We start from the raw sequence: 26,036 nt of genomic DNA, 5'->3' as shown, positions 1-26,036 counted from the left end.
ACAGAAATTTAATCCTTAACTAAATCATTTTTAAAATGGCATGTGCTGTGAAGGAAGCAAATGGCAGGGGGGCAGGGAGGCAAGGAGACACTGACAGGCATTGAACCGTGTGTTCTGAGGCAGTCCCGTGAGGCTTCTGCAGCTGGGAGACCCGCAGGGTGAGGCAGAGTGGCTGCTTGGGCACAGAAGGAGCAAGTGTTTGAGATTTGTAGCAGCAAACTTTGGAGGGCTGTCGGGAAGCTCGAAGTTAGATACTTAGGTGCTCTGCTGCTTCCACCTGCACCATGAGACATCTGTATGAGAAAATAAATGCCCCTCCAAAATAATTAGTCTGCAGAACAGTCGGCTGCTTCCAGTGAGTTCAAAAGGAATGCTTATTGTTAAGAAAGCATAGGTAAGTACAATGGATTGCAGCTAGTTCTTAATTATTTATCATCTCTCCTGTTCATCCATGTACCTCTCTAGAAGCTGACTTTTTCTAGGATTAAATGCCTAAGTTCTCTCCAACCCTCCACATCCCATTCTGGTACTCACAAAAAATTAAAAAGTGATGCAGCACATGGGAGGAGCTGTCGAGTAAACTCAGAGATTTTCTTCTCTAGGAAGTCCACGAGAATTACCCTGTGACGACCTCCGTCCTTGCTGATGGACGCACAGGCCCACTGTACACTCAGTACATTTATGCTGTGATGAAATTTCCAATAGCCCATGATTCATCTGCTATTTTCTATGTATCTATTTTAGATCTTCCAAGGGAAAAGCAGTTCTGAAATATGCTGCTCAAACAATGCTTTTTTTAAATGGCATATGCCAGAGAGTCCCCATGGCCCAGCAGAAAATCCTGGGCACTTCTGTCAGAGAGTCATCTGCACTGTTACCAAGAGTGTCACAGTGGACAGTCCGGCAATGTGATATTACAACATGCAGAGGCAGGTAGCACCGGTAGCCAGTAACGAAAGGCAGTGGTTTTATCTTGAGGGTTTGTGAGCAGGGGCATTTCTCCAGCATGTGACTGCCTGATTGATACTGCATGGCGGCAGGAAGGGCCCTGCACTCTGACAGCCTTTGTCAGACCCTGAGAAACAGGCTCTCAGATCAAACCACCAGCATCTCAAGGGACTGCATCTTCTTTCAAAGGTTCAGTTCCAAGCACAGCTCATTATCTGCAGAAACTTCTGTTCAGCGAGTAAGGACTGGAAAGTCATGTCATTACCTTGTCATGTGACAAGGTCAGTTTGCAATTTTTGTCTTAAGGTAAAGGGATTTTAATTAGAAAAAAAATGCTATGTAGACCCTGAAGTTGTGCTTTTTGTAATCTTTAGTTTGTATTTATCCTGTGTGTGTGTGACCAAAGATGCCTTCAGAAGATAAGGAGGGAAGCACGGGGTACCGTGGATCAAGCAAGGATGCTAAAGGAACACCAAGTGACCGGTGCTGCTCAGGTGTCATGGCGACCCTACAGAATGAGATGAATTCAGATGGTCAAAGGTGGCTGAGTAGACACTGTTAAAATATTTTCATATTTAAAAGGCTTTCTGGGGAGTGAACCAGGGGATGAAATCTCAATCTCTCTTTCTCTCTCTGTCTCTCTCATTCTGTAACTCTGACTTTCATATCAATAAACAAACCTTTAAAAAACCAGAATGAATTTTTTTTCTATGGCCATTTAAAATACATTTTCAGTAACCATCATTTTCTTATGATATTTTTGAACTGAAATTGTTTTGATATTTTTTTAAAAAGATTTATTTATTTATTTGAAAGACAAAGTTACACAGAGAGAGAAATGGAGGGAAAGACAGAGAGAGACCTTCCATACACCGGTTTAGTCCTCAAAAGGCTGCAACAGCTGGAGCTGGACCCATCCAAAGCCAAGAGCCGGGAGCTTCTTCCAGGTTTCCCACAGGGGTGCAGGAGCCCAAGTACTTGAGCTGCTTTCCCAGGCACATTTGCAGAGCTGGATCAGAAGTCGAATAGCCGGGACTTGAGCAGGCACCCTTATGTGATGCTGGTGCAACAGACAGAGGCTTAATCCACTATGCCACCGCACTGGTCCATGATACTGTTACGTAGGCAAACACATTACACACTTTCCTTATACTGCTATTAACTGGAAAAATTATACCTTTGAGTTTTATACATGAAAATGATGTGAGATGATAGAATTTGCAATACAATTTGGAAAGAAAAAAAGAATGAGTTGATACAACAAAAAGGCAAATCATATATACGTGATAGATATGATGTTGGAGGAAATAGTGACAGACATTATCTTGAAAGAAAAGAGAAAATTCAGGTGAAAGTTGGCATCACACTCCCCTTCCACCCCACCCCCCTCAAAAAAAAGATAGAAACAAATGGAAGGAGCTGCCTTAGGAGCCCAGCAAGGAACATGCAATTCACAAAAAGAGAAAGAAAGCCAGCTCAGCATGAAAGAAAATCCCTGGGAGGAGCTCTTCAGGAAGAGGAGTGTCATTAAGAGTGTCAGATAACGCAGGGCTGTCAGGAAAAACAAAGATTGAGAAAAGGCACTTGAATTATCTGCTATTGGTAAAACCCTCAGCTGCCACTCAAATTATCCAGTCCTTTCTTCATAAGCCCTAGTTAATGACTCCAGCTATCATCTGCAGTACAACAGAGATAACAGGGAGAATCCCATTTAACACAGTCAAGAAAACTGACATTTATCACTCCATTCTGCACAATACTAACTTGCTCAAATAAAATATCCTGACACTGGGAGGCTTGCAGAAATATGAACACTGTTGCTGAAAGTTCAAGATGTGGCATTTATTCAAAAAGATGCCATAACATTTTATGGACACCTACATTTAAAAATGCAGTGTAACCAGCGTTCTCCCAGAATAAGGACATCTCCTACCACAGCGTTGATCGTAAAGTACAATTTCTATGTGCGGTCACAACACAGATCTCCTTCCCTGGGGGAGATCAGCCTCTGCTTCTCGCCTCCGTCTTGCTGAGTTGTTCACACACCTATTCCTCTCAGCATCACACCAACACACTCCTGCAAAAGCACACACACATTTGTCTCCATCCATAAGCCATTGTCTCACTTTCTACCTGTTCCCACACATCAAACTTCTGAAAAGACAATTGACTGCCGACACCATTCTTCATGTCTTTGATTTCTTTGCTTTTAAAATCTGACTTATGTCTCTGATCTTCCACCCAGACAGTTCTTTGTGACTTCCTAACTGTCTGTTCAGTGAATTCAGTGAATTTTTTTCACTTATGTAACATTATTCTCTGCAGCACTTGACCTGCAAACCATCTCTTGCCTAGGCTGCCAGTATAGGATAGCTCTCATCCTCCCCTCTATCCTGTCTCTATCCTTTAACGGATCCTTTTGCATTTCCATCGCTAATACAGCCAGTGCTCTCCATGGTTGTACTTTTAAACCCATTTTCTGTCTGCACCCCACCCTTCTTAGCAATCTTATGTACTCTAAGAATTTAATTCTGTGATATTTAATGTTAAGTTTCAAGAATGAGCTGAGAGAAGAGATGACCAGATATTTTGCAGGGCATGCCCCAGGTCACCTGCTTTCTGATGGAGTCATCCTAAATCCAATAGCTGGTCTGCTGTGTTGCTGTCTTTAAATTTGTTTTGATCCTCTTCCCAGGGATCAACACAACCCAATGGAGCGCTGATAGATGCAAACTGAACTCTACCTCTCTTGGGAGGTGTTCATTCCTGTATCACATCCTGTGCAGTGCCCATTGCCTAGAACGGTTCCCACCATCCCCAACACGACCTTCTGTGACTTTCCTCACACTTTGTGTTGACATATTCTTCCGGGAAGATACTCTGACTTCCCACATAGATTCAGAAAACAACCCAGTTCTATCACTGGAACACTGAGTGGTTACTTCTACACTGGACTATTTGGGGAAAATATTTTTACACATAATTCGCATCACTTGTCTTGAGTTGATTTTTATTTACGGGAAGTTTCTTTTTCTTTTTTTTTTTTTAACCTGAAGTTTCTTCATTTCAAATATTGCCTGACATTTCTCAAAGGATCTTTGTAGAATACTCTTTAGTTCCCATCTGTCTTTTTAAAAGTATTGTACTTGGCAGGGACCTGAATACTTGAGTCATTGTCTGTTGTCTCTTAGTGTTCACGTTAGCTGGAAACAGGATAAGAAGCAGTGGTGGGACTCAATCCCAGGCACTCTGATATGGGATATGGCCATCTCATGTGGTGATGAAATTTGTGCCACAATGCCCAGTTCCTATCAATCTTTTGAACTTCAGAATTATTTTAACAACTTGTAGCATATTTCCATTGCCATAAATGATGTTAAACTAAGACACACTCAATATCAAGTTTATTGTCACCTCTTCCTTCCAGATTCTTAAAAATTCAGATTTTTCTCCTGCTTTTCCTTTATTGGACACTATTGTCAACATCCTCCCATGATCTGAAATATCAGTGTTGTGATTGATTTCCCACATCACTGGCTGCCTGATCTCCTGTTCAAATGTACCTTTGACGTGCTTTTCCTCCCGAGACATCCATCATGGTCCCATTCGTCAGTAGTTGTAATAACCTCTTCCTTAAGCTCCAGCTTCTAATTTCTCTCTAATCAATCTATGCAATTCACCCCAGCCAGCAGAATCACCCCAAATTACAGTCCTATTCATATTACACTGCTCTCCAGCCTCTATTGGCTCCCGCCTAGACTTACTAAAACCTGAAGTTACATACAGAGAATAATTAAAACTCAGGCTCAATCAGACTGATCCAGGTTTAAGTCCTAGTGATACCACTTTTTAGATTTGTGACTGTTCTGAATCCCTTGTTTGAAATAAGCATGTAGCAGCATTACTTATCTCATGATTTGTCATGAGGATTACACTGGAAAAGCAACTATTAAATGTTCAGTATAGTGCAAGACTTAAATTAAGCAATTGCTATTACCATAGAAGGTCTTCAGCAGAATGTTTAGGACAGTTTATCTCCAAATTATTTTTTATTTTGAGATGCCTCATTTTTTATTTTACTTAACTGAACCACAAATAGGCTTAGCAATCATTTCATGTTACTATTTCCTTTTTTCTCTTTTTGCTTCACTTTCATAGTGTAAACTGTAGATTATTCTTATCAAATTCTAATGAAATATGAATATTAACAATAATAATTAATATTAAGTGAATGATTACAACCTGCCTCACTGTGTCTTAGGAATTCTGCATGTATTGTAACCCTGGATTCCCGTAACTCACACACATCTTTTGAACTATTGGCAGAATCATACTTCTAAATCACTGTTCTGACCATGTCATTTCCCTGCTCAAATATCTTTTCCTGGATTCCAAGTACACCCAGAAGGATAATACTCCAATCTACCAGCTGTTGGTTCCAGCCAATTGTCATTCACACTTTCAGTTTTCTGCTTCTCACTTTGAACAGAAGAGCTGCTCCATCCTGGAGCTTTGCAAGTCTCTGTGTTTTCTTGTTTCTTGTTTCTTGTTTCCCTGGTGTCTCTGCTCAGTGGACTCCCCCTATCCAGGCAACTCCGCTACCCTGTTACCCTACCTGCTTGTCATCAGTGGCAACCTGAAGTCCTACCTCCCTACTTCAACTCTTTAATAACTACATTCACAAATTATTTCAGTGACTATGATAGCCCTATTTGCATCACTCATTTGGAATCTCACAATACAGGGAGCATTTAGTGGGTATTTTTGTGTTTCTTGCTTATACAGACACCTCAAAATCATTTGAAGCACAAGGATCACGTTTTATAATGTGAGTGCTATTTGAGGGATTACAAAATGATGCATCAACATTTCCTCCTTAGTTGCTTTCAGCACCATCTTCTATTTCCTTGGTTAAGTAAAGCCATAGAAGATTCTGTGGAAAGAGAACATGGACATTAGCTAGAAGAACTCACCCAAACCTGAGTCAGCTTTGAGCCTCAAACATTTGAAAGCCAAGATTATAAAATGGCACCTTTCTATCAAGCCCTTTGGCTCTCTTGCATCATATCCAGATTCAAGGTTGGTGCACTTAATCAGACTTCCCTTGGTTCACTCCCCTAATAGCTGCTACAGCCGGCGCGCTGTGCTGATCCGAAGTCAAGAGCCAGGTGCTTCCTCCTGGTCTCCCATGTGGGTGCAGGGCCCAAGGACCTGGGGTATCCTCCACTGCCTTCCCAGGCCACAGCAGAGAGCTGGACTGGAAGAGGGGCAACCGGAACAGAATCTGACGCCCCAACTGGGACTAGAATCTGGGGTGCCGACGCCACAGGCAGAGGATTAGCCAAGTGAGCTGTGGCGCTGGCCAATCACAGACTTTAAAAGGGAAATGTCTACATGAAATCAGAAAAGACCCCCTAAAATCTACCTGAAATGTGGCCCCTTAAAGTTCCCTAGAAATGCTATCCAGGGTGCCACATGTGCTACCAGAATTTGGGGTGCCATACAATTTCACCATGGGCTTATTATTAAATCCCCAATATTAATAAGCCCAAGAGGGTTCTTGCCTAATATTTAGAGAAGAATTCTAAATACCGGCACAGATAAACGAGGCAGCATGGTACGTTTTAAGTTTTTATTTAGCGAGAAAGATGCATAGGAGAGTGAGAGCTTTATTTAAGAGAGAGAGAGAGATAAATATGGGTTCATACCAAGCACCAGGAACCAGCCACGTGGAAGAGTATCTAGACCTGTATCTGCACCAGGAAGCCTAGAGCACATGGCCCAAAGGCCATGCGCCCTGGAGGTGCAGGGCTACAGCAAGCCCCCTCCTGGTAAGAGGCCAGGGAAGAAGAGAGGGACGGGGACACACACCGTGTCCTGGCTTTTAACCCACTTCCAAAGGGCAGTGGTTAATTAACTTGATTGGCTGGTGGGCACCCAGGTGTGGCCAGGTAGGGGCATGAGGTCACACAGGGGCGTGGCGAAGGCGTTCACAAATCTAATCAGTTTTGACCTGTATGCCTGCCTACTTCATACAGGTCCTGTGAGGTTCCAGAAGGGAGATTCCAGAGGGAACAGCACAGGGACTGGAGTCTGCTCTCCCTTCTCTGACTAAGGTCTAAGAGCGGTTCCATTACTATGGCTTTGTCATGTAATTTAGTGTCTTAAAGAAAAGGTAAAGGGAGCTTGAATTTGCAGACTGGGCAGGCTCTGCTCCACACCAGACTGGGCTCACTCACAACTGGGTTGGGGCAATCCGGGTTCCTCAGCATCCCAGTGATCTCTTTGCCTTGTCTGCAAGCTTGCTGGACTTTTCACATGGTAATTCAGTGTGAAGACAGAGACAGAATGGAGATGCAGGGAGGAGAAAGAGGGCAGGAGAGAGAGGGGGAGAGAGCAATGGAGAGAGGGAGAGGCTCTAAGTGGAAGCAGTTTACTCTTGCTCTGGCTAGTCTGAAAAGCAGGTCATCCGTGCACCGATCTGTGAGACGGGAGATCCTGAGGAAAGCTTACAGTCATTTGGAGGAGGTGTGTAACCCCACAGTTTCTGCAAAGATTGTCCAGGAATGTGCTTTACAAACACCATGGCAGGGGCCAGCGCTGTGGCCCATTGGGTTAAAGCCACTGCCTGCAGTGCCAGCATCCCATGTGAATGCTGGTTCGAATCCCGCCTGCTCTACTTCCGATTCAGCTCTCTACTGTGGCCTGGGAAGGGAATAGAAGATGGCCCAAGTCCTTGGGCCCCTGCACAAGCGTGGGAGACCAGGAAGAAGCTCCTGGCTCCTGGCTTTGGATTGGCACAGCTCTGGCCGTTTCGTCCATCTGGAGAGTGAACCAGCAGATAGAAGACTTCTCTCTCTTGCTCGCTCTCACTCTTGCTCTACCTCTCTCTGTAACTCTGTCTTTCAAATAAAAAATAATCTTTAAAAACAAACAGGCAAACAAACACCACAGCAGTTATGCATTTGGAATGGAATGTGAAAACAGAGGAAGGCCATTGGTCCATTGCTGTTTAGGAACCTTGCGGGAGGCACCATCTAGGCAGAACTCCACTGCTGTCCATGAAGCAGCAACATCTCTGCAGACGTGACTGCGTGGCCAGGCTGGAGAGAGAGAGCAGGATCCTGAAGCCCTTCAATTCCCTGAGGGGCAGCAAGGAGCCTGAAGTTCCCACAAGCTGTTCCAGTGGTGCACCAAATAGCTGGAGTGAGAAAAATAACAGGGTTCTGCATGTAGCCACATGCCATCACCTGAGAGAAGTAAGCAGAACAGGGGCTAAATCAGAGGAAGAACAATGGGTCCTGACAGAGTTGGTGAACTAGACTTTGACTTAGTTCTGGCCTTCATCTCTCGAGGGTATCTGTAGAACTCCGCCAGGACGTCAGAGGCACTGCTTAGTGAATCCTGTTCAACACCCACCTCTGGACCAAGGAGGACCAGAAGGCCCCTCCTCTGCACCTTGAATGCCATAAGCACTCCGCACTCACTCTGCAACCCAGACTCACTCTGGGAAGAAAGTGGAGAACTACAGAACTCAGAAAGACGGAGCATTTACTGACAGATCAAGTATCAGAATCAGCCCTGAGCAGATGGTCCATAGAATAATTGAAAATTATTTAGGAAAAGAGGATGTTAAAACTGAAGACAGGCATTTAGTGTAGGGTTGAGAAGCCTGCATCCCATGATGGAATGTCTGGGCTCAATGCTTAGACCCAGCTTCCGACTCCAGGTTCCTGCTGGAGCAGGCCCTTAAGAAGCAGATTGACTCAAGTAGCTGGGACACTGGCCATTCATTATGACTGCTGCTTGAGTTCCTGCCTTCCAGCATTAGCCTCACTTAGTGGCATTTAGGGAGATAAAAAGTGAATGGGGGTGGGGGTCGGCGCTGTGGCTCGCTTGGCTAATCCTTTGCCTGCGGTGCCAGCATCCCATGTGGGCACCAGGTTCTAGTCCCGGTTGCTCCTCTTCCAGTCCAGTGGCTGGGGGAAGGCAGTGGAGGATGGCCCAAGTGCTTGGGTGCCTTCACCCACATGGGACACCAGGAGGAAGCACCTGGCTCCTGGCTTCGGATCAGCGCAGTGCCGGCCATAGCAGCCATTTGGGGAGTGAACCAATGGAAGGAAGACATTTATCTCCATCTCTCTTTCTCACTGTCTATAACTCTACCTGTTAAGTAAAAAAAAAAAAAAAAAAAAAAAAGTGAATGGAAGATGGAAGCTCACTGTCTCCCCCCCACCAAATAAAAAAAAATAAACAAAAAACCTGGAAAACACTGAGACTGCTCTGAGACTGCTTTAATTTCCTTAGTACCCAGTATGTGGCAGGCCTAATCAAATACAGCATATAACAAATTATACTGCATTTCCTTTGTCAGTCTTAATCCAAGTAGACTTTTGACTCTGGTACAATTATATCCACATTGCAACATGCCACAAATATTTTGCACGCAGAATACACGCAACCCACATGTGTTTAGTTGGTTCTTAAAGGATTTTTGCACATGCAGGGATTTCAGAATATTCCAAGAGTGAACTTATATTTAGAACAATCAATACTAAGATTTGTTTAGGAACATCAGCCGGCCAGAATTTCCATTTCATGTGACAAAGCAGCTCACGTTTTAGATGGAATCTGGAGCTGCGCATGGGTGAGCAGGGTGTTTTGACCTGCACCCCCCCCCCCCTTACACCAGCCCAGCCCTTTGCTGTCACTGCTCTGTCTGCTGTCCTCTTCCTCCTTGCATCCTTAGTGACAGGAGTCCCAGCTTCTGCTCAGCTCCAGCCGGTCTCAGTTCCACAGTGTTCATGCATTTTCCACTCTCATATGGGAAGGTTCAGCCTTTGCAATGGGGGAGTTGTTCACAGTCCCCAGAGACCCAGTTAACAAGGAGCAGGGCAACAGCATGCTGCCTGCTGACACTGGCCAGCCTTGGGATTCAAAGTGCAGAAAAGTCTGGGCATTTTCTAGTGTCCTGTTCCTCTGTGTGTATTCTGCAGATATGGTACTGAGGGAATCACCTCCGGAATACTTACATCTCAGCTGCCTAGGTCTACTCATCAGTTCAAATAATTCCAAACACTTCTCCCCTCCCTTTAAAAATAATCCATACAGAATCTCTGTGAATTTCAGGTAAAGGAACCCATTCTGGTCCATGAAATGACAAAGCTGGTACAGGGTTGAGAAACGCAAAAATGACCACTAGACTCAGGTGAGCTCCTCCCTCTTCTGGTCACTGTCATCGAGTTCTGAGGGCAACAGGAGGAAGGGTGAGCCTGCTGCAGACAGGAGTCAGTGCAGTGGAGCGCGGCTCCTCTGTGTTTGCCCCTGAGTCAGCCTCAGAACCTTTTCTTAGACTGCAGGAGGCACATTAGCTCACTCCACCCAGCCTTACCCAAGATCTCAGGTCCACCCTTCTTTCTGCCCTGTATCACAGTGACCCTTGTGTTTGATATCTCACGGTATCAGGTTCCCACACACTGGGGTCCCAGGGCTGCCTTGATACCCTTAGGTTCCTGACCACGTTATTAAGTTCAGACTTGACCCTACTCACCGTGTTACTGGTGAAATGGCAGGGTTCTTGTCATCGCACAAGAAAGAATTCAGGCGTGAGACAGAGAGTAGTGGAAAGTAAAATAGCAAGGTTTATTAGGGAAGGGACATCAGTAAGAACGGATGGGCACCTCTTCAGACAGAACCTGAGAGAGAGTGCCCAGTCGCTCGGACTGGGGGAAGAGCGAGGTTACATGGTTGAGTGGAATACGCCTGGCCAGGCCAGGTGGGTGGCTCAGCATGGAGGCAGAGGACTGAGCAAGCAGTCTGATTGAGGCCAGGGTTTTTTAAGGGGATGGGCTTTGCCTTCCCGCCTCTGCTCCTCTTGGAACAAAGGACTTTTTGGATGTAAATACTAAAAACTCCAATCTGAGTATTCCCCCTGAAGTTATCAGACAGGGAGAAGCCTGGAGGGATGAGCAGGACCCCCTGGAGAATCCTCTGGAGCAGGTTATTTGAAATGCAGATATCAGGCAGAAGGGGCGGGGACCCCCACCTGGCAGATTATCAGGTAGAAGGGAAGGGGCAGGGCAGGATGCAAATTTTGGGCTGCCCCTGAAACCTTAAGGGATGACTTTGAGATGCATATGCTGGACCCAAATATCTCCTTAGGCCTTTGTCACACACACATAAGCTCATATCTGACTTCCTACTTAACAATTCCATGTGTGCTTTAAACATAGCTCTAAATAAAATCTTTTAATTCAACTTTCTTTCTTTGTAGATATATTTATTTATTTGAAAGGCAGAGTTACAGAGAGGCAAGGCAGAGAGAGAGAAAAAAATCTTCCATCCACTGGTTCACTCCCCAAATAGGCACAATAGCCAGAACTGGACCAATCTGAAGCCAGGAGCCAGGAGCTTCTTCCAGGTCTCCCACCAGCGTACAGGGGCCCAGGGACTTGGGCCATCTTCTACTGCTTTCCCAAGCACATTAGCAGGGAGCTGGATTGGAGGTGGAGTAGACGGGATTTGAACTGGCATCCCATGGGATGCTGGCACTACAAGTAGAGGCTTTACCTGCTACACCAAAGTGCTGGCCCTTTAATTCAATTTTCTATGAGCTTTTTGGAGCACCCTCATGTTTCTATCTCACAGGATGCTCTTTTTGTATATTTTCATATCTCATGTCTATCATCTTACAGGTCATCTGATGACAGTGTTATTAACTCGTTTTGGTAGATAACTGCTTCCCAAATAGAAGTTTAAAAACTCTGAGGAAAGGGGTTTTTTACTTTGTTGTACTCCCCATAATGCAAGATAAATGTCTTACACATACTCATAACAAGCTAAAGTCATCACATCAGGTAGAAGCTAGTGTTTGCCGTTTCTTGAGAACACTGAAGGATGGCTTGCACAGTGGCAATGGTGCTTCTAGCACCCATTTAGGGCAGGGGAGGAGGAGAGGACCAGACTCCAGGTTCAATCAATCTGTTTCAGGGCTGGAAAGCCTCTATCAAGATAATTTAATCGAAATCAGAATGGTGTCTGAACACTGACTAATTCATAGGCAACTTACATAAATACATATATTTCCATTTGTGCTACACTCTGCACATGTAGGTTAAATTGAATTTTGATCCTCAACCCTTAAAAATTCTTATTAAATTAATCATAAACATGTTATTTAAGAGCAGACTTGTTATTTGTTAGGAAGAGATCTGCTGTGTCATCTTGTGACCACACATTACACAGCCAAAACTGTGATTCAGATGCTAATGTAGTCAACTAGAACATAGCTCTATAGTCACATGATGCAGTCTTCCTAAATAACAGGAAATTCGCTGCTGATACTGAAAGGAAATTATGTTTATTTCAAGATATTATTTCTACATTATTTTAAAATATTTCTGTCTACTTCTCCCACACTAATTTTTATGTATTTGTTGAAAATAATTCACATGCCATAAACTTTGCCCATTTATAAATGTAAATTCCATGTTTTTAGAATACTCAGACTTGTGTAACCACCACCGCAATCCAAATTTACAAAACCTGCATCACTACCAAGTGAAATCCTGAGCCCTTACCTCTACACAATGTGGAACGCACACTGCTGTTCCCACTGACTCCTGCTGGGGGCGCTTCAGATCAGTGGCAGCATATGCCGTACACCCCTCACATCTGCTCTCACTCCGTGGGTGAAGTCTTCATTGCACACCCAGACTTCATCCCTTCTTTTGTGAGTGATATAACTTTGTACAGATATGCCACATTGTGTTTACTCATTTACCAGCTGCTGGCTGTGTATGCTTTCCTCTGTTTAGCTACATCTTGCCACATTTTTAAGAGGTACACTTTCCAAATATTATGAAGTCCATTTTTGCTTTGCCACTTTAAAATGTGAAAACCACCTCCCCTGGAGTTCCCCTCCTCCCATGGAGTAGTGTTCCCAGGGTTTTTTGGCAGGCCAACCACGGAGCCCCCGGGTAGATATATTTATTTATTTGAAATGCTGTCTAAAAATGCACTTCCATTTATTCTCTAAGACAGGATTGTCTCACAGTCACTGACAGAGTCCATTTCACCAGTAAGATCTCCATAATGTAAGGGAATAAGTCATATTTCATCATATTGAACAGAAAGAGCTCTAATGTGGTGGTTACTCTATCTCTTCAATTCTGCCATTGCGTATTGGAGGAAACACTGCAGTCTCAGTCTATACTCAGAGACGCATTGTACCAGAGGGACCTGGCTGATCTCTGCCCTGACTTAGGAAACCGGGTGAGAGATAGCTGCTAAAACACACACTCTGGGGACAATGACCACTGGCCTGAAGGAGACAGGACAGGAGAGAAAAAGTGACAGAGTGGGTGGATGGTAAATATCACCCATGCACCCATGTGACTGCAGCATGACCTTACTCAGAGGCATACAGCAAAATCCAAGGTAGAGAGCTTTTGAAAGATGAAGAAGACTGTGGTCCACGACAAGGCCAGCAGGGCTTAGTCCCTGTTACTGAAAGCATTGTACTTAGTGGGGCTGCAGTTCCCAGAGTGTGACGTCATATACACTGATCACAGGAATCTGTTATGCCACCTCACTCCTTTCCAAAAAACCAATCAAGCAGCCACTCTCAAAATATGCATCTAGACACTATGAATTAAGCATATCTACTGTACAGCTGTATTTTTATATTATAATGTAAAACATAGAAAATCTGAAAATAAAGGTTAAGTTCTAGTTCTATCCCATAACTCAAATGTGTTATTTTACATAATGCTTGGCCAGAGCATCCCCATTAGGGAGACCATGGACAAAACTGCCTTGAGGAATTGGGTCAGCCCTGTACTTAGAATAGGCACTCTGCTAGATTCTCCAATAAAAAGAAACCAAACAGTCTGTGATCTTGAAACACTTGAACTGTCATTGTGCAGGCAAAAATATTAACAAGCCGTCATAATTTAGTGATAAGTTCAATAATCAAATTATGCACTGGGTATTGAAATGGTGATGGTTATATCTGACCATCAGAGAGCATGAAGGAGAAGATGGACACCATGGGAAAAAATTAAAGAGTGGACTCCTCTCACTGGCAGAGCAAATTCCAGAGACAAGGAGCATTAAGTGCAAATATCCCACTTCTGTGCATGATTATCTGAGTTCCCACCAAGCATGCACAGATAGATATGAGTTGGAAAGAGCATGTTTGTTGTAAGAATAAATGAGAGCTCAGAACTTTGATTCATTGGTTCATGCATTTATTCTCACACATACTCATTGTCTCATAGCAGCTCTTGCTCATCGACTCAAGAAATATTTCTTGAACACCTGCTTTGTTGCAAACGTTTTTCTAAACTTAGACATCAAGAAGTGAACAAGACATAGCCCCTGCTGTCATGGAACTTTAGAGGCAAAGACATAATCAGTAGAAGGATAAATACACATGTGTGATGGCAGAGAGCAATAAGTTCTCAGAAGAAACATAAACAAGAAAGGGAAGTTTATTTACAGGTGGAGAATAGAAAAAGGCTCTCTGTAGTGGTATTTAAGCATTTGCCTGAACTACATGAAGAAGCAGGACCTGCAAAGTTTGATCCAAAAACAAAATAGAACAGTTATGAACAAATTAAGTTGGAAGAATGCATCAGAAATGCAAGTGGAAATGTTCAGTATGCAAGTCTGCAGTTTAGGAGAGTCTGGGTCTGGCAGGATGCTTTGGATTTCGCCTGCCTGTGTTTAGTATTTACAGCCAGGATACAAGATGAGCTCATATGCAAGAAGAAGATTAGAGTCTGAGTCCTGGAGCTCTGAGCCCCACGGCACACAGAGGTAGGAGGAAGAGGAGGAGGAAGACCTGGCAGGGGACATTGAGTAGGTGCAGGCAATGAGCAAGGAGAAAATCTAGGCCACTGCGTGTGCCCTAAAATAAGAAGAACCATTTCAGGAAAGAGAAATAAGTAATTCTATCCAGTATTTCTGAGGAATAGAGAAAAATGGAAAATAAAGATAGGTAACTTACTAATGATAATCTAAAAATTCAGTTCTCTTTCAAAAGTTTTTGAGGTAGCTATTGTCACTGTTTGGATTAGAACAAAAGAATTTCAAAAGCTGTTAGTGACTTGGATGATGAGCTGACCCAGACAATTTATCAATGTTAATTTTTTATTTAAATAAGTGTTCATAAAGAATAGAACACCAGAGCAGCATTGTGGACTAAATCACGTACACATGAGTTTTATCCATATGACGCTTGTAGATTACAAAGCATATTTTTACACAGTGTCAACTTTATTTAATGCCTAAGCTTATGAAAATTATTATGGTGTGTGATGGCAGTGATAAAGAAAAATTCATGTATGCAATTTTTTCAAAAGAATATTCTACAACATCATTCTTTCCTGTTAGCTATCACACGATAAGGATAATAAGGTATCAATTTTGAATCCTGTTTTCCAGTAGTTTTGCTTAGAAATACTTAGATTTACAAAAGAGCACTTCATCAGCTTCTCTTAGAGTTCTATCTGACACAACCAGAGGGCATCTGTGCAGACTAAGAAATGAACATCAATACAATAGACATTACTGAAGTGTAGATTATAATTATTTAGAGTCTCCCAGTTTTTCTGTTAACATAGTTTTTCTGTCCCCAGATCCAATGCAGAACTCTGATTTACATGTAGTCAGTGTGTGTCTTCAGTATCTTCTAAGTTGCGGCATTTCTTTCATTGTTTTTCCTGACCTTAATAGTTTTGAAGAGTACTCATAGGAATTACCTCTGTCTCCTATGTGTAGAGTCAGCATTCTGTTATGGGGCCAACAAACTCATTTTGATGTAATCATGGAGGTTTTGCCAAATGTGTCACTTTCACATGTGTTCTCTCTAGCCTCACCACTAGTTTCAGAAATAACAGACTTGTTTTCTCTCCAAGTCTTGTTTTATTCTCTCTACACTTGGGTGTTGGTGTTATGGTTGAAGGAATGGAGTAGAACAAAAGGCAGAAGGAAATACAGGGCAGAAAAACAACATCTCTAAAATGTATCTTCACATTTGTAAGTATTCTAGAGAATTTATTTAAGAATAAAATGCAATTTGATAACAATGATATATTTAAATAATGTAAACATTTTGCCAGGTGTGGTTCTAATTTTCTGGTTGTTTAATCACCACAACAAACCTATGAGATGAATGCTGTTAATCTCTTCCATTTAAAGTTGAGAAATCAGAAGAAGAGAATGGTCATGAAAATTTTTCTTGATGGGTTAGTAATTGAAACCGAGATTGTTGACTTGAGGGTCCATGCTTAAACTTATTATGCTTTATTGCCTGTAATAAGGAAGTGTCATTTTAGGTTGATTTCCTCCATGTGATTGCATGTTTAATGAGGGCAAACATGATAAATCTGGTTCGCTGCTAAAGCTCAGTATCTAGCATATCCTTGGAGTGTGATAGACTCGATTCAGTATTTCCAGAGTACCCACATTTGGGTTCTATTGGCATGAACATTTTTATGAATGGAATAGTTGCTGCAAGCAGGCAGAGCTTATTGCTGTTTTATACCCAGCTACATGACCACCACCTGCCCCATGTCCAGGCTGACCAGGAAGTTTCTTGTGATCTCTTGCTGCTGTAGAGGAGAAAGCAACAGTATATGCACCTGCATAGGAGCCATCACTCTTACTCTAAATTGATAAAATTGTAACTTGATACTATAGGTTTATTTCAGAACCGGTCAATATAAATCAGCCCAAGAGCTGCTTCTCTCCATTTTGCATCGACAACATATATCGTCTCTGTCTAAAAGACAGAAGGTCAGACCTCTAACAAATTAAGTTCATTGTGATAAACATGAGTGGGCTTTCACAAATTCACCTTGTGAACAGCCTCTCACAAGTGCACCTGATCCAGGTTCCTTATGCCATGGCTGAACAGCAGAGTCTTTCTCTATTAATGTCTACAGAAATCATTCACAGTGGCTTGCTGGTCTCCCACGAGGGCTGCAGGATGAGGTGGAGAGGCTGAGGCTCCATAGACTTTATCAGTAAGGCTCTGGGCATGATCAATAGAAAGGTGAAGAGAATTAGGTCTCTGAAAAGAAAGAGATAGAGGTGGAGGGGCTGGGGGCCAAGCAGAGCAGTAGGAAGAATAATGTTTGCCTTTTCCTTCCATTTGCATTCTTTTTCTTCCCTCTACTATCCATGTCTCGTCAGAAAACACCCTGCCCACAGGGTGAGGAATGTGATTTTAGGAAAGCTGATGAGATGAAATGTTTTGGTAAAGATACAGACTTTTCCCTCCCTAACTCCATCCTCTCCCTTACTGCTTTTTGCAGCTATGTTAGGTGGGAGGTGGGGGCGGGCTGAGCTCAGGGTTGCCTAAGCCAGCACAGCAATGGGGAAGGAGCACAGGGAATGACCACAATAAGTGATCGATTGCTCTCTTTTCTCTACACATTTCTCTGGGCTGCAATAAATGCTGGCCCATGATCAGCAGTGGCTCTTTGTGAGTTTCTGGGAAATGAGAACAGGTTTTGGTGAACACAGCAGTTTAATCATACAATCACCCACTATATTGATTTATTTTCAAATTGTTGAGAAACATCAGTGAAGTCAATGAAAGGTTAATTTCACTGAGAATTAAACATAAAGGTGAAATTTTGACTGGCCCTCTCCTGCCCATCTCCCCACTTCATCCTCTCTGCTCTAGTCGTGTGTCACACACACACAAAAGTAACTGTGAAAATGGACTGTTTGAAAACCATTCTGTGCTGCTTGCAGCTCTGCTTTCCCAGGGAGATCCTCTGTGGTTGCTTAGAGAAAACAACATTCTTTTGATTCCAGACTTCAATTCACATGGCCCACCTAAAGTTCAAGGATTGAAAATTTTTAAACACTGGATAAACTTTAAAGGGATACCCTGAGGAAGAGCAATTACTTTGGAATTGATTCTGCCATTCAAGTGGCTTCTCGCTTTGGGGAAACAATTAAAAGTTTTCCACTCTGGGCCCCAGCTCCTGGAATAATTGGGTATCAAAATTCCTCGGATATACTTAACAGTTGAGACAGAGCTAGACACAAGGAAATCAGTTTTGCACAAGCATCTTGCCTTCCCCTTTTCACAGTGCCCCTGCAGTGGGCTCTAAATCACAAAATGTTGCATGGCATAGCCCTGCTGGTTTTCAGAGCGACACACAAACGGTTGCACACTTAGTCCAATTTTCCCTAAGAAAACATAGGCTTTATGTCAGCAAATCCCTCAGCAATCCATGCTGCAGGTGTGCAAAAGGAAGAGTGGTTTCCTATTCCAAGATGCAAAGTTGCAGTTAGGAATGGATAACCGTGATATACAGGGCCAGCTTAAGTGAGGGATTGTAGCATCTTAGGCTCACATCCTACAGTTTTGGTCCTATCAACCCATAGGATCCTCCCATTGTTTATTCCTGGGATGTATAAACCACTTATATGTAAAGCCAGAAAACATTCATAGTAGAAAATACATTAATACATACATTATCTAAACACTAGATTATCAGAGATTGGTGTTTCAGATACACAGGCAGATAGGAAGTATCTGTCCACAGGATTATTTGTTCTTCAAATGAAATTATAAGGCTTTTCATGACTGAATATGGTGGAATTACATATTCCCACCTACTGAGGTTAACTCCCAAGAGAACACAATCACTTCGGTCAGTTATTTACTTCAGGTTTCTAATAAAAGACAACAGTGGCGTTTTTGCTATTATTTACAACACTAAGTTCCATGTATGACACGAACCGTGTCCCTCTCTATGGCAGTGCACGTGCACCCAGTCCCTGCCCCTTCCCAACAATCCTGCCTGCAAGCCCACCCCACCCCCTGGTGTGTGTAGAGCTACCATACTGCATTTCCAGAAATATCTATTCACGACAACCACACTGTAAAGTGCAAATGTGTGACTAATTAAAGGGAGCGTCACCCATTTTGATCCCTCCTTTTTCCTTTTCTGGTCTCTGTAGATAACACCCAGCTACCTTAAGAAGGCTTCATATTTCACTAGAGTAAGACAAGGACTCTGAATGGGGATGCTCCTCCTACCCAGCCAAAACAAACAGATCTACAGTTAGTTCCGAAAACGACTCTCATTAGCAGACACGTGCAGCTCCCAGCAAGGCAGATGATCAGGGATTTTTCCACTTCTCAACTGCACATTCAAGACCTAAATCGTCAGAGTATACATTTGGCCCACCCACATCCCCTATCGAAGGGACTGGGTTTCAGTCCTGCCTCTGTTCCTGATGCTGACTCCAGCTTTCTTCTAACACACACCCTGGAAAGCAGCAGGTGATGGCTCAAGTAGCTGGGTTCCTGCCACATTCATAGGAGACCTGGATGGAGTTTCCAGCTTCCCAGCAGTTGGGGAATGAAAAAACAGATGAGCGGTTTCTCTCTGTTTCTGTCTCTGTAATACATATATATATATATATATATATATATAAAATTATAGTGCATACATACATATTATAAAAATATGTATATATAATATATACATAATATGTAATATTATAATATATACATGTATAAATTTAAAAATGAGTAATCATTCATTCTTCCCAGAAGGATAAAACAAGTAAACATCCTTGACCTCTTAGCATCATGCGAGAATAGCCACTCAGAACTTTGGCTTTGCTGTGGTCCCATTGACTGCTTCCACTGTCAGCTCCATGTCTATTCTTTGTCCTCATCTCCCAGATCCCTCAGCAACATTTAGCAAGGATGCTTTCTCCTTCTTACTTCACAGTGGTTTGAGCAAAGGAAAGGAAAAGCTCTCCATGAAATGAGTTGATAAAGCCACTGCTGGATACACTTGGTGAGACACAGGAGCTCAGAGCTCATGTCATCCGCTGGAGGTCTGTTAGACAAGCGAGGTGATCTATTGTGTTGGCACTGGACACACAGGTGAGGTCAAGGCCCAAGACACATATAGGGACATTTCCAGTGAATTGCTCTTGTAAGTCCATGAAACCAGGTTGGTCTATCAAGAAAGTGAGTAAGGATGGAGAAAAAAAGAAGCCAAAACTGGACCTTTGACACTTTGAAAGATTAGGAGAAAGGAGAGATAAATATGTTCCTGACAAGGAAAACCACTGATGTAGGAGGAAAACAAGACAATACAGAATTCTGGAACCAAATCCAGAAATTCTGTGAAGTAAGAAGGACAAAGCATCCTTGCTAAAGGCTTCTCTCACTGTCTTATCCTCCATGTGAAACCCAAAACTGAGCCACTGGAATGTAGGAGCTACAGTTGGCTCTCTTTTTGAAATGTATCCAGCATCCACTATTTTGTTGCCACACTTGGGATCACCATACTGTTCAAAGACAATTGCAATTCCTTACTTAGAGTACTGCAGATCTCTCTCCTTCTACTCTGTTTTTCTACCATATCTGTTTAAACTAGAGGTCAAACCAACCTTTTTAAATATCAAATGTCACACACTCTGCTTCCTTTTCTTCTCAAAAGCTATGTTCTTGACCCAGAACTCTTTGGCACTACAGAATCTGGCCCTGGCTTTGCTTACCATTTAGCTCTTTGCACACTTTGTTTTTTCAGAGTCCTCTTACTCTTCATGGAGCTCTGCAGGCAAATTCCCCTCTGGGACTTCACACCAAAGTCCCTGTATGTGAATGCTGTCTCCTCAGGCAGCATCCTGTTTGATTTCTGTGTTTCCTTCCAGTTCCAACTCAAATGCCTTCTCTACATAGGCTTGCTCTCTTTGCACTTGTAAACTTGAAACTCTCTTCCTGCATCTGCCTCACTTTACATTTCACTTTTTCCCAAGCACTTCTGAGGCTCTCCATTATTTTGTGATTTACTTGGGAATGGTATTTACTACTAGAATATGTAGGAAGATCCATAAGGGCAGACAGCTTTGCTGTGTTTAAAAGAATGTGATCATGGCTACGAAATGGACTGGAGCAACTAAACAGAAAAGGATGCCATGAGTCAAACACCAAAAATTTGGAAAATTTTAAGATGCATTAAAGGGATATCAATGCAAAGATTAATGTATTAAATGTTCTCATATATAAGCTGAGGGTGTCTTCTCCCTATTTCATCACCTTCCAAGTACAATGGTCAAATATACAGGACTTTGATCAGATAGCTCTAGTGTCTACAGCATTCACATGGCAAATAGTTTAACTGAAAATTGGTTGGAAACATCCACATTTATAGACTTCTTTTATTTGTTTCTCTCAGCCCAATTCCTTTTTTTTTTTTTTTTTTTTTTGACAGGCAGAGTGGACAGTAAGAGAGAGAGACAGAGAGAAAGGTCTTCCTTTTTGCTGTTGGTTCACCCTCCAATGGCCGACGCGGCCGGCGCGCTGTGGCCAGCGCATTGCGCTGATCCGAAGCCAGGAGCCAGGTGCTTCTCCTGGCCTCCCATGCGGGTGTAGGGCCCGAGGAGTTGGGCCAGCCTTCACTGCACTCCCGGGCCATAGCAGAGAGCTGGCCTGGAAGAGGGGCAACCGGGACAGAATCCGGCGCCCCGACCGGGACTAGAACCTGGTGTGCCGGTGCCGCAAGGCAGAGGATTAGCCTATTGAGCCATGGCGCCGGCCTCCAATGTTTTCAGAGAGACAATCTTCAGTATTGCACACCTGAAACAATTTAGGTAGAGAATAAAGACAAGCAAATAACTAACCCTGAGTAATATTAGCAGAATTTAATTTACTTATATTTATGCTAGTTGTTAGCCCCTTTGCTTCGTTCTTCTAACTCAAAATGTAAAAAGATGCAAACACAACTAACATTCTTTTCTCCTTTCTCTATAGCGTAATGTCAATATTAAGATATTTCCCTTCCAATACTGGACTGTTAAGTAACAGAAAGAATTTTAATGATTTGTTTTCAAGATTTTTTTATTGCATTAGATATTGTTTTTAGGCTCTCTACATATTTATGATAAACTATTCTTGTTTCAAAGTGAGAGTGGATATCACCCAAGTACAGAATCCATTGTTGCTGATGTGTTTAAAAATTCATTATAGGCTCTAGCGTCCTGGCATAGCAGGAAAAGCCACCACCTATGACATCAAGCATCCCATATCTCATATCCAATCCACTTCTGATCCAACTTCCTGCTAAGGCTCCTGGGAAGACAGAAGTACTTGGGTCCCTGTCACTCATGTGGGAGACTCAGATGAAGTTCTTGGCCCCTGGCTTCATCCAAACCCAACAGCAGCCATTGCAATCATTTGAGGAGTGGACTAGCATATGGAAGATCTCTTTCTCTCTCTATCTCTCCTTCTCTCTGTGTCACTCTGCCTTTCAAGTAAATAAAAAAAAAATTACTTAACAAATCATAATAGTGAAGAACACTGCTCAAAGTCTGTACTTCTATTAAGGGTAGAGAGACTCACATCCTGGTGATGGAGATGGAGGTGGAGGTGGAGGTGGAGATGGAGATAAAGATGGATATAGATAGAATATCCATGCAAAGGGTAAATTTTGGTGACATAAATTATTGTGTAGGAGATGCAGTATATAAGATATCCATAACATTCTACCTCACAGAAAGCAAACAAAGATCCTTCCAGAATTGCAGAGAACAATCCCAGAGCTGTGGATATCAGGCCATTAAGAGAAGTGTGTTTCTGTTCTACCCTCATTGACATTGGTGGGAGCTAAGGATAGATTACAGAAGGAACCGGTGACACCAACACAGGACTTTGCTATCTAACATTGTGGATTGTGTCCCTGTCATGTCAGAAACCTTGGAAAGCCACCACCTCACCTTGTCCTGGTGCAACATTTGATGGCTACAGTTAGAAACAGTTTGGCAGGATGAGGTCTTTGACAGAAAGAGCCTAAAATATTTAATTTGTGAATATTCAGAAGCTCACAGAAGTAATACAGGTTGGCTCTGGGTCTCTCAAACCTCATTAAAAGACAAAGAGAGACTTACAATATTAAAACGTAGCTCTTTAACTGTGCATCACAGCTAAGGGACACATCTCCCTGCCGCCTCAGCCACTACAGTGCTGTGTGCAAGCTTCTTGCGCAATCTGTCATTGATGGTGACTACAATTGGGCACCAGGGGGAACAGGGATTAAAATCACATGCCTTTATGAGCATGGCCCAGGTGACAAAGAATATCCCACAGCTGAGGTTGCAAGGTAGAGCACACAGCTCCCGAGACCGTACAGGTGGCATTGATTGAGTCTCAGTGGATCCAGACAGTGAAGTCCAGGTCAGAAGGGAGCTACTTCTGTCTTGATGGTCCCAAGACACCACAAATAGAAATTCCTGGAGTTGTCAATAAAATTTAACTTACTTGTGTTTATTCTAGTTGTTATCACCGCTCTTCTCCTGGTGCTGAGAGATCTCATGAGTCCTGGCCACAGGTGCTGCCTCAGGAAAGAAGAAAGCGAAAGGAAAAAATCTGAAGGGGGGAAGAAACAATGGCTGCAAAGTTGAAATTTCTGCTTAATTGACCATTAAGTCATGAAGTGGCTGAGTATGTCACAGCAGACCATGGATGATTCTTAAAAGAGTAAAACTAAAGTTGTCTGCCACCTAGTAGAAATAGGGACTTGTAAAGAAGTTAATTTCATTTCTGAAAATGAAGTTAGGAAAATTCATCAAAATATCACATGCATTTTTGAAGCGATTCCTGTGAGTGCTTATTATAACATCCTCATGGATCTATTTAGCTGCACCAGTAGCTGTTCACAGTGCCCAGATCAGATCACTGCTTAGCTGAACGATTGTCTTCAGTGGTGTCTGCTTGGTTGAGCACAGCCACATACTACCACACGCTAGCAGTCTGAGTTAACCGAGTCAGTGTTTGTTGCAAAATCTAGGAGACTTTCACTGCTTTTTGTTGTTGATTATTTACAGGTTATTTCCTCCTGTAAAATGTTTATATTTTAAAAATACTTTTAGAAAAATAAGCTTATTTTAAAAATAAAATCTAGGAACTAATTATTGAAGACTACTTACATGTACTCTTTCTTCCTCAGAATAATGAGAAGTCCTTAGAATAATACAAATTCAAATATGGTTTGAGCACCAAGATTTCAGGTGCTGTGTTCTTTTTCATTTCCAAATTGTCAGAAGCCAGCTACAAAAGATATTTTGAAAATCAAAACAACAAATTCTTAGAATAGCAAAATTTGTTCTCCACTTGAAAGTTAAAATTAAAGAATAAATAATGACTCACCTGGTTTTGACAGCAATATTTCTAGAAGAACATTGTCAGTGAGAAGATGAACAATAGATAAAAAGATTGAATGTTTTTGTTTAGTTTGAAATAAACAATACTTGCTTTTCTGTTTAATGGCAAGGACAAAAGTCTTAATTTCATCCTTAAAAATGAGAGGGGAGATTTCTACATCTCTTATTCATGGAACTAATCTTGTTTTACAGATACTTGTTAATGATCCTCAGAGCTTAGCCCAGATGAATCTGCCTCTTTCAACAATTCTCGGTGGTTCTCAGATGTTCCTCTCAGATAATATTTAGGAGAAAAGGAAGTTTGAATCTAAAACCAGGACAAAGCGCCACACAGATTTATTAATATTTTCTTGGAGATACAGAAGAAAGACCTTATATTACTCACAGATCAGTGAATTCTCCTGAATTCCCTTTTAATCTTTTTCTTTTCCTAAGATTTCTCTTTCCTAGGCAGACATCACATTGTTTCTTTCGCTCATTCTGAAAGCTTTCGCTTTTTAATTATAAAACTGAAGTGCTCCTGTGTCCCCAACAGAGCCTCCACCTCCTAAAATTGCACCTCCTCCAACATGGCCCCATTTAGGACCAGGCTTCCAGTAGATGAACTCATGGGGTCACATATGTTCATCGCACATTGCTCACTCCCAGCTACCATCTAAACCAGGGCAGGGGGTGTAAAACAGAAAAAAGGGAAAGAGAGAAACAACACTCTATGTCAATTCTCCAGTTGTATTATTCACAATTCTGCAAAGAGACAGACCCCGAGAGACACACACCAACATGTACACACACACACACACACACACACAGATAAAGAGGGGCAGAGAGAGATAAAGAGGGGCAGAGGGAAAGAGAGAGAGAGATTGAGACGTGATCACAGAGGCTGAGAACTCCCAGTCAAGCTGCAGACTCAGGAGGGCCCAGGTTCCCCTTTAGTCTGAGAGCAGCACGTAAATGTCCCAGCTCCATGTCAATCAGACGGCATCAATCAGATGGAACATCCTGATGTTCCGTTCAGGTCTCCAGTTCATTACAGGAAGCTCAGCCACATTAGGGAAATCAACGTGCTGTGCTCAGTCTATGCACTTAAATGTAAGCATCATTCGTAAACTTCCTCCTAAAGAACACCCACAACAACATGTGACTACCTGGACACTACTAGCAATCAGGTGAACACATGAATCAAGGCACAGCACTCAGAGACGAACCTTGGCTTCCCTGGAGTGGGGACCGTACACAGGAGTAGGGAGTGCTGAACCCCTTTCCTCCTCTTGGCTGTGGTGTCTGGTATTAGGTTGCCAGAATCTGTGGCTGTTGCCTTTGACTTGCAGGCCAACAGGAATGGCATGAGCATACTGTGTCCTGTATGTCTGCAGACACCACTCCAACACCCAAGGCTGCAGATGTCTGAATTTCTGCCACCTCTCTCTGGAAAAATCACATCCCCGGTGACCTAATAAACAAAACGAAAACTTCCCTAGTCCCAATCATTTACAGAGAATCTTGTCTTTTCCAATCTTAACCTATACTATCTGCTTTAAGAAGAGAATCCTTGTATTCTTTACGTTAGTCTAACAGAAGAAAACCACACCAACTTCCCACAGGGCACTGTTAAAACCAGTCCTTATCCTGTTGCTTGTTCCTTATGTGACTCGAACTTCCTGAGATATATATCACTCACTCTTTTACATATTTCTTTTGGTGTTTTGAGTTTCGTGGGCCTATGTATGGAAAACACGTGCCTAGGCACAAAGTTGTTTCGTTTTCAATGGTGGTTTGCTTGCTTGATTCAAAGAACTTAAAGAAGCAAGTAATGTGAGTACAAATTCCCTTAATGTGCACAGGTAGGTTTTCTCATTGCTAACCCCTCTATCATTGTG

The sequence above is a fragment of the Oryctolagus cuniculus genome, chromosome 10 (genome assembly GCF_964237555.1).
Source record: "Oryctolagus cuniculus chromosome 10, mOryCun1.1, whole genome shotgun sequence".
NCBI lineage: Eukaryota > Metazoa > Chordata > Mammalia > Lagomorpha > Leporidae > Oryctolagus > Oryctolagus cuniculus.
This window is presented reverse-complemented; position numbering follows the sequence as displayed.